Source organism: Bacillus rossius (assembly GCF_032445375.1).
Source record: "Bacillus rossius redtenbacheri isolate Brsri chromosome 9 unlocalized genomic scaffold, Brsri_v3 Brsri_v3_scf9_1, whole genome shotgun sequence".
Taxonomy (NCBI): domain Eukaryota; kingdom Metazoa; phylum Arthropoda; class Insecta; order Phasmatodea; family Bacillidae; genus Bacillus; species Bacillus rossius.
This window is the reverse complement of record NW_026962012.1, coordinates 13178200-13194741: the sequence shown is the minus strand read 5'-3', so window position 1 is coordinate 13194741 and position 16542 is coordinate 13178200. Positions and strand designations below refer to the sequence as shown.

The 16542-nt window shown below is 38.0% G+C and overlaps 1 protein-coding gene across 3 annotated transcripts in view; it reads right to left on the bottom strand.

The window, feature by feature from the left end:
* Nucleotides 1-16542, bottom strand: part of LOC134542647 (stress-activated protein kinase JNK) — a 427819-nt gene that overhangs the window by 272971 nt on the left and 138306 nt on the right. Inside the window, exon 1 of one of the 3 annotated variants that reach the window (XM_063387060.1) lies at nt 7304-7441. The exons of the other annotated variants lie outside the window; for them this stretch is intronic. The gene's annotated coding sequence lies outside the window, so the exon portion shown is untranslated. Of the gene's footprint in view, nt 1-7303; nt 7442-16542 lie in introns of those variants that run through there. 3 annotated transcript variants of the gene reach the window in all.

The following is a 16542-nucleotide window of genomic DNA, read 5'->3' as shown; positions in this document are numbered from 1 at the left end:
TTTGCATCCCTTGATAGATTTATGCGACGAAACACATTGACTACGCCGATTTTTTTATAAAGTTTCACAAATCTGTGAAAGATGACGAGCAGAAACCGCCAATTTTTCCCCCAATATTATTTTGTTTTTAGCCTAGTGAACACAAAATTAGCAATTAAGGAACTTCCAATACAGCCTCCAGAAAGAGAACCTACACGCATCGCTTAAAAATTATAAGTATTTTAGGTAGGTCTACATAATATTCGCCTGGAGTTGCTTATTTTCTAGTGATGGGTCAAATCCCAAGTTTCTCGAAGCAGAATCTTGAATTCGAATCCCAAAGAATAATTCGAATACACCCCTCTAACCTGACTCCAGGTCTGAATGGTCCAAAATAAAATAAAAATTTGCACAAGAAATGAAAAATAACAACTATGCTGTTGAAACATTTAACCCTTTAATTGTATTATTCACATCTCATTTTCCAGAATCAATACATATTGTAATTTTATTTATTTAATTACATGTTAAAAGAGAAATATCTTGGGGAATGGTAACAGCATAGGTATGAAGAAAAAACTGACCTAGTAAACTTCAGAGATTATCAGCGTTGAATTTTTAAAATTTACTTTATTATAATTTCAATATTTTCCCCCGAATATCACATTTTTCGAATACGAAGGATTTGATGGCATTTGAGGATCTGATTGGCCAATCCATAAAATTTAATTATAGGTCTACTTAGCTTCCAATTAAACTCTAAGTTTTGCGTTTGAAAATTATTCGTCTAATTGCTAACAGCTCTCGTAGAGATGTGGTGTCTTAATTTTTGTTTTCTGTCACACCCACGTTGCATTTTGTCAAATTAAGTATCTACTCAAATGCATGTTAAAAGGAAAACCGCAGCAACTGATCCGTCGTGAAGTAAGAGCCGAACTAGCTTCTAGCTGTACGATCATGTATCGAATACCAATACACATATTCGAACAAGACAATATAAAATTCCATACACAGATTCATTTTCCTGCTGTGAGTCAATGGAAATTTCCTGATTGTTTTCAACTCTCGTGGGAAATCATTCTCTCACGCGCGCGCGTGTGCGTACGTGTGTGTTTGTGTGTGTGTATGTGTGTGCGTGTGCGCGCGTGTGTGTGTGCGAGAGAGTGTGAATGTGTATGTTTGTATGCATATATGTACATAGGTATGTACACACACACACACACACAAGATTCAAAATTACACGTGTTCAAAATATCCTGGCATGAGCCAATAACAATTATGTATGCCTCCTCCCCCCCCCCCCCCCCCCCACCAACCCAAAAAAATGGAATAATGGAATGCGTGTACATTACCAGAAAAAAATTGCGCATTGATAATTGGTAATGCTACCTTTTACGATACTTGAAAATGTAATGTAACAATAAATAAGTAGCTAAACAGAAGCTGTTATTGTACGAGCCATTTTCATAATTGCATGATGACTATAAAATTTTAGTGTATTAGCCGCACCCCGATTAACTTTGAGTCATAAGAATTGCAATTAAATTAAACTTCACTTCCCCACATATGAAACGGTGTATCATCTTTCCGTCATTCATTGATAATTTATTACCCTTTAAAGCAACCTATAATAGTGATTTTAATGACATTATTATTTTGTGCGTAGTCAACGTAAAAGACCAGGAATGTGTCTGACTAAGATTGAAATGTGTGATACTGTCTGTGTATGTACCTACATGTAGGCCTACGCGTACTCATAGGTATGTGTTTTTAAACAAATCTCATGGATTCCATATTCCAAGGTAGCCCATAACATTTAAATCAATTGGTTTACGCATCATGTGTACAGCACCTAATATGAAGACCAAATGAATAATTAATTTTTTGACTCCCCACATTTATTGCCACTATGTAGTAGCATGGCGGGTTCACGAGTTGATCAAGATTCCGTACGTGAATATAGGCCCAATAGAGTGCAAATAGATAAATTAAAAGTGGTGCTTTTTTTTTTTGTTGTATGTTTGTGCCTGGATAATGATATTGTTGTTTGATTGTTGGCGAGTTTTGTTATCATCCTGCAGTTAAGGAAATGGCTCGTTCAATAACAGCTTATGTTTAGTAACTAAGTCATATTACATTACACTGTCAAATATCGTAAGAAAAGTAGCTTTACCAACTATCAATGGACAAGCGAAAACGTTTGGACATAAACACACAAAGAGTGATACACAAAATTTAATTTATTTCAACGGTATAATAATTAGTGGGCGTCGTTTTAAATCACAAACGTATCTCACTGGCTTAAGAAAAAAAAATATATATTCATATTTATGACATAAAAATTGGAAAACAATGCCACAAAAGAGTTGTTAATCTAAAAAAAAAAAAAAAAAAAAAAAAAAAGTGGTCTGTTTGAGCAAACCTGATGTAATTTTCGTTCCTACATTCGCATCCCCAACCCAATGGACGCAGACAGTCTTTGTCCACGTTACTGCGTAACGAACTCCATAACGTCCAGCGGAGATAGCGACCAGGACAATGTTCCCGGCGCGGGGAGGTGGAGGGGGAACACACGCCGTCCGTAACCCATTCATTCTGCCGGACGCCGCGATGCTGATTAAGACTTTGTGGTAGCCACAGTGAGGAAAAAATCCAACTAAATAACTTCATCTACGAGGCATTCGTAGCGATTTTGAAAAGCAAAAATGTGGTTACTGGCCGGGGGCGGGGAGGAAATTGAAACCATTTTTTAACATAGAGAAGTCTCTCGCGGCTACTCTCAAAAATAAAAACTTAAAAGCCAACAATTTTGTACAACAATCACCTCGCAAATTTAAAACTGTAATCACAAATATTTGTTTGACTACACAACGAAAATATGTACAATAATTAAGGATTTTTCGGATCACTTTACCACTAGTCTTTTATTTATGTTTCAATAATTAAAAAAAAAACTCTGTAGTAAAACCTAAAACATTTTCAGCCTCAACACAGTCTCCTTTAAAAAATACATAGGCTAACCAGAAATAATATCCGTCATTTAGCTTTGAAGACGTATGGTAGATGGTCTCTGAAGATGAGCTTCTTCCCAAAAGAATCGCAGTCCACTAGAAGCCATGCCTGATTTGGAGTTACCCAAAACGAGAGAGTTAGAAGGCCCCCTATTCTCTATTATCGCAAAGGTATATAACCACTCTGTACGTCGATCGGTACGTATTTAGGTCGGCGTATCGTGGACAGACGTCATCACATGCATGCAAACACAACCAGGGTGTTGATACAAATCTGTAGAAAAATTTCTCAGACCAAAATTACTAATTCCCTGGCGAATTTTTTAAAATGATTATATACTTGGCAATTCTCTACAAGAAATAAAGACTATCCAGCCTCCACCATTCCTATAGCTGGTCTAGTTTAAACGGACAAATGAATACGCGATTTACAGTGTTTATGACTGTGTCCAAAGGCTGGGTGATGGCATACGATACCAGAGCATGACTTTCTCCCTCAAATTACTATCAATGAGGAGTTTTCATGGCTTTTTAATGTGTTAAGGTAAATTCCGTAACTTTTTTTTTTTGAAACAACACCAGTTAGGGAAACTTGTAAAGAAACATCCCAACATTCGCTTGGAGTGGTTTCGGGAAATCACAGAGACCGCTATCGGGAAGTACGGGGCTACACCGAGTACGTTTCAAACCCGGAGTCTGCAGTCGTGCCGAGGCGACAACAGCCCCAGCAATGAGGCGTGGTTCAGAGTCCAGGGCCAGTTGGAGGTCCCAGTGTGAGGTCACACCTTGGTTCACGACGCAGCGTGTTATCATGTCACGTGTCTACGATTTGACACGTCACACAAGTAGCACCAGTGGTACCCACAACCCAACTGTCCCTTGAAAGCATCGCGTGATGTTTTCCCACGAACACACACTGACAGCCACATGAAGTTGTTTACAAACACTGGCAGAGGGATACGTACGCCACTGGTACGAACTATTTTTTGTAATCGTCAAATTCCAGACAAGTTACATGAGATTGGTCATTTCAGCAGAGCTGCCAACCTCAAATCACACCCATCAGTAATGGCAATTAGGTATATGAAAAAAGTACGCGTAAATCATGCACGATAAATTTTTCCTGGGGCATTATAACACACTCACAAGATAAAACAACGACAATAATATGCAAAAGAAAAAGAAAAATATGAATACAATGCAAATTAATACATAAAAAAATCTATTTGAACAATACAATCATCTGAATATGTAAGAAATATTAATAATTTTACTGGATATTTTGAATCTTCAATTCAATGTATTCAAAGTTAAACTTTAAAACAACTGTCTTTTTATTTGCTTCTTTTATCCTGGTTCGATAAGAAATGTCATGTAAACAAACAAGACAAACACAAGGACTTGTAAACAATAACTGCGTTCGTTACTTTCGTTTCTTCAGATGTAGCGAAAAAACGAAAATATAGATTTATTGCTAGTCACGGCTTTAAAATGTTCTGCATGTTTCTTTGATTCAATATGCCGTCTACAGTCATCCCTTTCACCATGTGCAATCGAAAAGTCACACGCGCATACATTACAAAACCGTGGCGTTCCAAACATTTGAAAACGACAATCATGGCCATTCTTTTGAATATTTAAGTGGAAAGTTCTGAAGTCTTGCGTGTTTTTTCCCACAGATGCACATTATTCTGTCACACGCTTCATTTCTACAACCGGCACTGAAGAACACAACACTATCGAAAAAAATAAAAAAATTTTCACGTCTGTAGACACGACAAAAACCGGACAAAAACACTATGATGAAAAAAATGGCTTTCAAGAAATAAATTAATACAACACAGGTTAGCCAAAGTACCGTACAAAAATTATCGTGATGTAAGTAGCCTTCAAACGATAAGTCCGAGGATATGTACTAGTTGTATCGTACAACGGACGTAATACCATCCCATTATTATTTGAAAACACGAGAATTAATTTACTTATTTCGACAGTACATCGTACATGCGCACACTTACTAGTTCCGTTATTTGAGCAACCAACTGAAGTATTCAAACAGCGTTCACGAAACACGCACAGCAGAAACGTAAATTTTTCCGTTACCATGCAGCACAAAGCCTCGTTTCCGTAATAAACTAGCGATGTTCCGTAATTCCGTAATTCGGGGTTAAAATCCGTAATAATTACGGAAAATCCGTAATGGTTGGCAGCTCTGTTTCAGGCATACTTAGGGCTGTCTACAAATGAAATCAATGTTTCTGGACTGACAAAAAAAAAAAAGTTTGTGGCAGCGACAATAAGCCTACAGAAAAGGCTCCTACCTACGTGACTCAGACGAGAGCCTGACCACTTTTACACAGTCTACTAAACTGTCTTCAGTAATTAAAAAAGTTTGCTATCTAAGAATGTTTCCAAGGTTCCTGCGGAAATATTTTGCGGTACCTGGCGATGCTTCATGTACCTCAACACTTTGCTCACTGACATCTCGCATGCTAGCGACCCTCAAGATAAAAGGCTGTCTCTAAATAGCATTATAAATACTTGAAAACAACGAAAAGGGGACAGAAATCTCGGCGATTATACCCGAATTCCCCAACCACACTTATTACCAAATGTGCATACATGTCAATGACGCATCCAACCCGAGACTAGTGCTGCATATCGCCACGTCTCGGAGCAGGGTCTGGCGAGAAGTAAAGGTGCTTCAACGAACTTAAGTTCCGCTAAAAAAATATGAAATATAGTAAATAAAAAAGTAGTGGTAACAGTCGCACGGATACAAACAACAGTACGCCTATAAACTCTTATTCTTCTCCTCGTAAGAGTTCAGTTGTTTGTAATTGGAAATTCTCAACGAAGAAAATAAAAAATATATATTAATAAGACGCAAGAAGCAAACTGGCAAAAACATTCACACAAATAATAACCCCCCACTCCTCCGAAACTCAGTGGTGAAAAAACTTTCAATAAATATATGTACCGTACGTTAATCTTAATAAAAAAAATAACTACGCCGTAAAGTCGTCTTGGTGCGCATTCGAGTTTCAAGGAAAATGTTAACCAGGCAGAAAACAGTAGGATGACGCGTCAGGTCGCTTTTGCTACAGAGGCACCAATAGAGAACCAGACCGGAATTCGCTCATAACCATTTACACTGATAGTTATGGCACGATATTATTGGCGTCACTCTACGAAGACACTGCACAAACAATACGGCATACAGAAGTAGCTTGGCTTCAGGGTTGTAGCCGCGTCCTAGTCGAATAAATCACCGACGTTTCGGTCGACATTGCAGTCGCCATCATCAGGGAGCAGTTACCAACAAAATCCTGGGAACATTATTAATACGGCATACAGTTGTCAGTTCCCCGCATTATCTCTGCAGCCCGTGTGCCAGTAAGACAAGCCTGTCAAAGTGACCTGCTTGCCCCTTCGCTTGTCTGAAAACCACTCTAAATCGGCATCATGTAAACTCTGCCCAGCAACGAAAAGCTCGATCCGTGAGAATGGAGATTCGGCGATCTGCGCCGTCAGGTTCCCATGCAGCTACAGCACTAGGATCAATGATCACGTCATCATATACGTTAATTCGGCAGTCACGTTTCAAAAAATATATATAATTTAAAATAGTTTCTTGTTGCTTCGTTATATATGATACTATTTCCTGTGGGTAATTATTTTTATATTTATATTTTCATTTTAGACATTTCTAAGACAATTTGTCAAGTGACATAACCACGAATATTCGCAGAATTTATAAATGATTATACCAAGTTTTACGTAGATTAGTTATACTACCTTGAAAATGTAAATAACATAGTATTTTCCTTTCTAATAAAGTTTACTTATTTAACAAGGTTACTATTTTCTATTGAGACAAAGCTGATATAAATAGCAAACATTTTATAAAAAAACACAATTTATTTCTCAAGAATACAAATACCAGAAAATATGTCGTAATTTAAAATAGTGTGGGGATCGATAAACAGCGACCTTATATCCGTCAAGCATTTGTATTGTTAGTTTTATGAAACATAACTTTCATCCGGACGTGTAAGCAATTAAAATAAAAACACTAACGCATAGCACCAGACATAATTTCAATGATATGAACCGACCGAGGATTTAAAGAATGATTTGTTTTAAATACTTCGATAAAAAAAAAAGTACAACTAGAGCGTGTGAAATTCACGACGGCTAAATGCACACGTTCAGAGCAAGTGCAAGAGCCGGTGTTGAATTACGTGTGAGTGTATGGTAGGATCCGTCAAGACGACAGTTGCACGTGCATCCTAGGGAAAGACCCGAAGTACCTGAGATAGCGGTGCGGGCAGCAGTCGCAGCAGTCGCAGCAGTCGCCACAGAACACAGACAGCACCTGGCAGCGTGTATATGGTCGCGACTGGAAGCCCTCGATCCGCCCGCACGCACACGCACAGCCTCGCACAGCCTCGCACGCACCGCGCCCAACACTCGACGCCGCTCGGCCGCAGCGCCACCGGCGAATGGCGCCCCGGCGCCCAATGGCGGCGGCCCGGCCAATCGACGCGAGGGGAGGAGGAGTAGGGAGGGAGGGATGAGAGCAGGGGTGGAGCGGTGGGCGCCCCGCGTGGGGGGGGGGGGGGGGGAACCTGCCTCTCGGCGCCTCGGGGCAGCGTCAGAGCGGTTCGACGTACCCTTCACGGTACTCTACAATAATTAACCCTTATGTCAGTGGCGGTCCCCCCCACCAACTTTACCCATCCCTTTACTCTTCTCATGACAAAAATAACTGGAGGGTGTGACCGTTTGTGTACAGTCACGAGACGTTGTGTTTTTATCTATCTACACTAAAAAAAAAAAAAAGTTAAGGACGTAATAGAAAGAATAACTAACCTTACCTGAGACTTAGTTGTTGGGAAAACAAAGCATGTCTGTCGTCGTCAACGAGTCATACATAGGGTACTGCTATGTGCTGCAAAAACCATAAACTAAGTAGAGGGTTGAGTGAACTTTCTTCCGTCAGCATAATCAAACTAACTCAGGGCTACCAATTGGGACAGGTCGAGATCTTAGCAAGAAGAAGAAACAAAGCAAAAGCCTCGTCTATCGTATCGATTGTTTGGACTATAGCGCAGAATAGCGCAGAATGTGCTAGAACGATTATGAAGCTTCTATGATGTTCTGAATTACTAGAGGATTGAGAGGAAATAGAAGGAAAAGATTCAATATTTCTGGTATTTACACTCAAGTTTTTGGCAGATCATGTAGACACGGCGAGGAGAACCACGATGCGCTGAGAGAGAGAGAGAGAGAGAGAGAGAGTGTGATGAGAGGGCTCGAGGATGAGCCAAGCTGGGTCCGGCCTGCCTGGGGCACCACGTGACACAAGACCGGCGTCACTCTGCGCGGTCGAACCGGAGCGGTTGCCAGTTGTTTACAAGTTCGATTTTGATAAATTTACTTTATGCAGTCTTGGTAGACCTGCATTGTGCATTCTAAGGGGAAAAAAATTCTAAAGAGTATTTAGCCAAAAAAAAAAAAAAAACACTTCAGAAGCGTAGCTGCAGCGGCAGAAACACATAGTGTGACGCTGGCCCTACATGGCATGGGATCTGCGGGTTCGATGGGCGTAAAAGGGGCAATATTAAAAATATATATTAATACAAACTTTACATAACGGATAGTGTAGTCAAACATTAAAAAAAAAATTCACTGTAAACTTAACTTTAAATGAACAGAAACAATCATTGCAATACATCATTGTACCACTATTTCAGCTTTCTCTGAGACATCCCTGGGCGGGCCAAGGTGGTCCGAGATTGTTCCTTGCGAAGGCTGCGGAGGGCTGTGTTGGATGAGGGGCAGTTCTTCAGCCGATACCGCTACCGGGTGTGACATATAGAGATAGCAGGCCCCGTGGTCTGGGTGCTTCACCAGACATCGGACCACAGTCTTACTGTTATTCCATAACCTCTCAAACTAAGTGTCTTTTGTAGGAGTGTTCCGGGTTTGGGAGGGGTCTGGGCAAGGATTGGCCAGCCATGACCAACTTCCATATCTGGACTGAAACTAGTTTTGGACCCACACAAATACCTCCACGAGACACACAAAGAAAACCTTGAGCAGATTCATGCGGGATGTGACAGACATGCACTAATAGTGTGGAAGAACACAGGAGAGAGACAATGGCTCGGATGAAGAGTTTGGTCAGAGTTACAAACTAGAATCAACCATGCAGATGTTCGGGCCTCTTGGTGCGGCCCGCGAAGAGTCCCGAACGACGAAATGCCGCACATTACCTATGACTATAGACCTGTAAAATTCGCGATTTCAAATCCCTAAAGGATAGACTCCATGACCCTCTATGCACTCGTGCAAATTACATCTGCTGATTGGTTACCGACTCGTAACACCTGTTGACTGGAATGATCGTGAATCGCTAATTCTTCTGTTAAAGATTTTTCATTGGTCCAGAGTCCTTCAGATAAAATGTGGCCCAATCACTGAAGCAAAATAATGTCAAAAGTATTTGGACTCTATCCTATCGCGAAATGAGTCCGCGAATTTTACAGGTATCTACGCTACGACGGTTAGAACTGCGGTAGCAATTCAAGTAGTTCACGAGTTGTTATTCCCTGGTTTCAGTTTGGTTCAGCGGACAACAGTCGGGGCTCAAACCCACGCTGTGCTCTTGGTTGTGGGGAACGAGGCGAGGGTCACGTGACGAGGGTCGCTGGCTGCATCACAACCCACCGAGTAGTGCACAGCTGGTCCGGAACCCACTGTAACTGCACACAACACTGCCAACGCAGAACCCTGTCTTTAAGAGCCTTACGCTTCCAGCCGACTCCTCACTTTAACTTTGCCTACCGAGAAAGTTTCCGTATTTAAAAATTTTACATCCACCTCTTCGAATCTACTAACATCATCGATACAACATCCATGTTTGATAGCAAATCGTTAGTCCTAGTTACTGAGAGTTTTCAAACTGTGTAACGACTAAGGCTGACTTGCACAGTCATGTGACGTACATCCTACATCTCAGCCAAACTTCACAAATTTATTAAATTTAGTACGGTTTTTCGATGCTTCCAGGGGCAAAATATATATGTACTATTACCTAAACCAACATAATTTCGCCATGAAATAATGTTTTTCTCAACGACGAAGTTTTGTTGTTAACCAAATACAGAAAATACAATAAATAGTTTCAGAAAAATTACTGTTTTTTTTATCAAGTTGTAAAAGAGTTTAATACGTTCTCTTGTGCATAAAATGTTTTTATCAATTTACTTCTTTATTAAAACAATTTCCTACTCGCTTCTATCTGATTTTGCATGGCGCGCTTCCGAGAGTATTAATGGTTCCACTACTACTTTTTGCTTTCAGCTACTATTTGACTTGGTGAAAAACGATCTGTAAGCAAGCGACGTGTCGCAGCGATAACACACTGGACTCGTCTTCTGAATAACAAGGATCGAGTCCCTGACCCGCCATCTTGACTGCGATCTTCCATGTGGTCCAAGATCACTTCACGCCAATGCTTGGTTGGTGCCTGTGATGGCAGACTCCTCCTACAAACTCACTGGTTGGTTAGTTAGTTCAGTGCTTTCTCCTATAGTGACCGTGCAATGGACGAGAAGTTAAGCGGTACACAGTTCCCTAAAATTTTGCTTATTTAATTTCATGTTTTTAGTCCTGTATTTAGAAAAATTCATAATTTATAACAGTTAGCTGATGAAAAAAGGTTTTATAACTAAAACAAGGTTTTATTCAAAGGTTTTGAGAAAATTTTGGCCCAGTTTATATTTCAATCATACAATTAGTTGAGAACATACATCGCAATGCAAACAGTTGGTATGTAGCGTTTGTTGTAAATTTCTTTATATATGATTTATCATTCCTAAACTTAAAAATAAATGGGTGTGTGAACTCATGCACGCGCGTAAGAAGTTATGCTTACTTCGCGTAGTAAAAAACTTTGTGCATGCAAATAATTAATAGAAATAAAATAATAAAAGGGCTGCAGTGATATTGTAATACAGTTAGTAAAGTATAACTTAAATGAAATTTAAAATAAATACTCAGTATTCTATATTAATAAAAATAAAAGTAAAAAATTAATTATTTTATTTAGTAAAAATCTATATGATTTTAATTAATAATGAAAATCAATAAATATGCCGAATGTTTAATATAATTTATTAATTATTATTAATTATTAAATAATAATATAATAAATTGTAATTTATATTTTAAATAAATTACACATACGGGAACGTAACCTCGCTTATATAAATACACTTGAAAAAGTTTGTGAACACAAATTACTATAGCTAAAATCACAATAAATAAATTGTTTTTAATAATATGGACCAGTATTAAATATCAATCACTTAAGTATGTGGCTTAAAAGTACATATAACATTTATTTGTATGTAGCCTTTTTTCATCCTGTCAATTTTTATTGCATGCTGTGCGCGCAACGAAAAAATGCATTCTCATTATTTTTTTCATAACGCGCCTGAATAGGCATAAACTAGTGTGTTCTCACCTGCTGGTGGAGCACAATTTCGTATCTCTGTCAGGAGTAGCAAATACATACAACAAGTAGCTAAACTCGCGAACTAAGTTCTAACCAGAACCCAGAAATTCCCCTGAACGACGGTCGTAAATGAAATCAAATGGCTGGCTGAGTTACTTTCAAGGAGAACTGGATGCGTGGAACCAGGAGACCGTGTAAACTATTAGGTAAACTAAACTTTTACCGATTCCAACAACACCAATCTTAAATTATTTTATATCATGCGCAGGGGTTATTCAAAATAACTACAAATTCTTAAAGTTCAAATGGTTTCTACCATAGGCCATACAATTGTACTTTACCAAGGCAGTTAAAAGGATACTAAAATACGCATTGATAAAATACAAGTAAGTATATATTACAAAGCTTTCTTTCATTCTAAAAGGCAAGTAAAATGATAAAAATAAAACCTATCAAAAGCAAAATGCTAAATATTAATAAACATAAAATACATAAAATTGATTACCTACATTGCATATAAACATTAGCCAAAACTATTATCAGCATAAATCATTTAAATATTAAAACTAGATTGCCTCTTTAGCCAAATGGCTAAATACGGTAATGTTGTATATCGCATAGTCTTCGGTAACAATTAACATTTTTAAATAGTAAATCTTCGGTGAGCTTAACGTCTTTCTAAACTTGTAAATTACGTATAATATTGCAGCTGAAAGTTCTACAGCCGTAAAGGGGCTCCTACAGGCAGCAACATGTAGCTATTTTTTTTCGTCCTGCGAAAATTTGGAAGTTAAAATTTAAAAAAAAAAATTGTTTTCCCAAACCCCGATAAAATCAGGTATATCTGATTTTTTGATAAAACTAAATATTTAACAAGGTACGATAATACATTATTTTCACATGAGGAGGATATCTTGCAATACACGTATAACGCGTTATAAAACAACGCAGTTGAGACCACAAGCTTGTGTTACGTGCCATGTCTTGCAACACCCAGTCCCTGGCGCACTCCGCGGCGCCACGGTCCCAGAGCGCACGGAGCGACTATCGACTGTATCGACTGTATCGACTGCATCGACTGCATCGACTGCATCGACTGCATCGACTGTATCGACTGCATCGACTGCATCGACTACCAGCCCGCCGACTCCCGCGAGACCCGCCACTGAGCTTCCATCCAGAGGCCGCTCCGCTGACGTGCTTGCAGGCGGCGGAGGGAAAATAAACAAGTGATTTATAGGGCAAGTTGACACTCACGGGGAAACACCGCAATACCAACAAACAAATAATGTAAATAACAATGGAAAATCCACAGCAGTGACAATCCGTACACGTAATAAAGTTGTAAATGGAATTTTGACCACAATATTCTCTTCTTTTCAAAATAATTTTCGCGTGTGTTTACGACCGATAACCGGTCAATAAAAATACTGTATTTAGAAAAATTTTCTTTGTTTATAATGTGCACTGCTATCAACTCTATAAATCGAATATATTATAATGATTGTTTTTAAAAAAATTACGTAACATATAAGGTAGGGTAGAGTGTAGATGCAAGTCATTAACATAAATTATATGAAATTTAAAGTTAATTCTGATTTATTGCAGTTTTTGCTAATTTTGTCTAACTTTTTAATTTTTATTTTTTGATGTGTAAACATTTAGCTCTAGGTATACGGCAGTTGGTAGGAGCACATTCGTGAAAGCAGCGGAAGTCGAATGAACGGAAATGCGTAATCACGGTGCTGCGTCTGCGAGGAAGTCTCAGAAATTTCTCAAATATGGCGGACCCGCGTGATTCATCCGTGCACACATTTGTTTTCTCCCAGCTATTTGGAAAGTGCGCGTTATTGTTTTCATGTATTGTTACCAACGATACTGTTTTGTGTATATTACCAATATTTAAAAGATAAACTGCATTTAAACATACCTTTCCTTTATTCTATTTTTGTCGCGATTCAATTTTTTTTACTCTGACATTAATTTGCATGAATTTATTACTTTTTTTACTTACTTGTCAATTTTTTGCATGAGAACTTCTGTGCTTTCTATTTTTCCCTAGTTTTGAACGATCCTTTTTCCCCTGACCGTGGCGGTATGTTTGAGTAGGTTGTCGCAAGGAATTGAATACCAAAATGAAGCCAATATTGATTACACACTTGCTTATAACGTAAGGTTGAACTGTATTGTAGCTGTTCCGAAACTAGCCAAAGCGCATCAAATGCACCACCTTATCTTTTTGTTATTTTAACCCTCAATGCCTACACTGTGTGCACAAACTACGCCGTAAATATTCCGAAACTACCCGAAGCGCATAAACTGCACCAACTTTAAGAAAAATTGTAGGAAATAAATAAAAATTAGTCTAACCTAACCGGCGTTTGTTAGGGTTAGTTTATTACCATTTTGCTCAAAAGAATTATAGTAAGGTTTAATAAAAGATACATTTTTCTTTAGTTCTTCCTTAAAATGAATATTTTTCGCATATGTCTCTCGCTCGGCATTATTTTAAAGAATTCTACGTTAAATTTCGTGTTAGAATTTCACATTATAAGTTTATTTGCAACATGAGAACACAAGAATTTGCTCTTTTCCGAGGTTGTGTGTTTACACATCACTGGCCAGTATTGAAAGACTCGCTCTTATTGTTTTGAACCTTTTTATATTTATATTTTAATAATTTAAAAGAACAAAAATATTACTACGATTACGTTTCGTTAGCTATATTATGCACTTCAGTGATGGGCTCCAAAATTTCATATACAATGTTAGTCTATCAATTTTTTTTTTCAAAGAGAGAAGTTTCAGTCTTCCTTTTTTATTAATTTGAGAAGATTATTATAAATAAACATTTACGGAATTATTTCAACCGTGTTTTCTTTTCTTCCGGTATTTAAAAAAAAACGCAGATGAAAATTAAAAATTTCCCAACTACCACTTGATTACTATTACACTTAAGAAAAAAATGAAATACAGAAAGAGTCAGGGCGGAGTGCGTTACTTCTTAAAGTAATTTACCCAAATAAAAAATCACTCACAATTTATTTCGATAGTCAAATGTTTATTTGTAGATATATATGTTAAAAACAAATCAAACATCTGTACTGAAGATTAGGCGGAAATAATAGTAATGATTACTACAGGAATATTTGTAATTTGCTAGGTTTTTATCGGTAAAAAGGTTGTTTACTGATTTACATTTAAATCTGTTACATTTAGTAAATAAACACATTATAATAGCCATCTTCGAGGGAATACTCCTTTTCACAGACGAGAGAGCCAAAATCCCGATCGTGCATCTTCGAGTTTTTTTTTTTTGTTCATTGTAAATAAATATGGCGGTGTTGATAAAAGGATACTAATGTTCAATTAGGTTAGGTTAGCTACATTATAAATACTTTAAAACAATGTGGACGGTTGGTTTGGTTAGGATAGCTACATAAAAGATACGGAAAAAAAAGCATGAACTTCGGGGAACTTCGGGTTTGGGCTCTCTCGTCTGTGAAAAGAAGGATTCCCTCTTCGGAGCGTGTCCGGGGCAGTATTTCTCAACAGTAAATCACGCACGTGTATTAACTCCTGATTGGTTCGTAGCGGTGATACTGTGGCCTCGCGCGCATGTGGCCAGCCCGCGGGCTAACATCTCAGCATCACTCATTCAACAGCACAGAGTCAGCTACTAGCTGGTTCGGAGCCGACAGTTATCTTGAGGCTCCTCTCGCCTCTAACCTACATGCAAAGCCACGCGAAACAATACCTAATCAACCGTTTATTTTTTGACGTGACGTCTAATAAATCGATGAACGCCGGCTGCACGCACGAAAAAAGTGTCCCGTTACGCACATTGTTCCGTTGCACTGTGTCCCGTTACGCTCATTGTTCCGTTACGCTGTGTTCCGTTACGCTGTCGGCGAGTGCAGTAATAATAGGTTATGTTACAATTGACTAAACAATTATGGTGATTCATATAATTGATGATAGATATTTAATTACAGTTTATTTATATGAAAACTTGTTCATAATTATATTTAAACTTTATAGCTAAATGCCAGTTTTTAAAATTAATTACAAGTCATCTACACGTGAACTGTTTCGTCGACTGTTTATAAAGTGAAGTGAAAAGTTAATGTGGTTTTCATTGCTTATTACAACAACAATTTCGGCAATAAAGGTTAATTATTCTTGCATTTTAAAAATCTAATTACTAGTATCATTTCAAGTATTTATTGCTTTATTATTAAAATAAAAATGATTCAATTTTATTCATAAAAGTATGTAATCATTTCATCAATGTTTTGTTATGACGTTGTCACGTTAAACTATCGTCCATAAACCGACTTTACAGACAACCAATTTTTCCGTTTAAAAAAAGTGGAAGAAAATCTAGGTCACGTGTGAAGCGGTCGCCACCGAACAAAGAGATTTCACACCGCTTCACTGCATCTGCGGAGAATAGCTCTGCGCTCTCAGTCTCTCGGCAGAGAGAGACGAAGTGATTTTAAAATCGTTTCGCATTAGCATCAAGAAACGGGTCAATCGATTCGAGAATTTTCGAGAATTTTTTTATGGTTACGAACGCGATGCAGGAGACGCAAAAACGCGTCTCACATACACTAAGAGAAAGGTTTGTTTGCCTCAACAAAATATGTGTTTCTATATGGTCAAATAAATATATTTTGTTAATTCAAACAATATATTTTGTAGTAGGACAGATTATGTTGACCCAATACAATGATTTTGTCAACTCAAATGTATATTTGGTTAGGTGCAACAAATTATTTTTGTTACTCACCGAGTTTGGTTAAACTAACAAAATATTTTGTTCCACCAAGTAAATATTTGTTTCGCCAAAGATAACCAAATATTTGTTTGATTCAAACAAACCTTTTTTACATGCTTTATATTAGCTTCACCTGTATGTTTGTCTGTCCGTCTGTAACTCTGTCTGTCCGTCTGTAACTCTTTCGACTAAGAGTGAGTGACTGATCACTGTAAAATGTCCCACCTATTTTATTACGTTCGTTA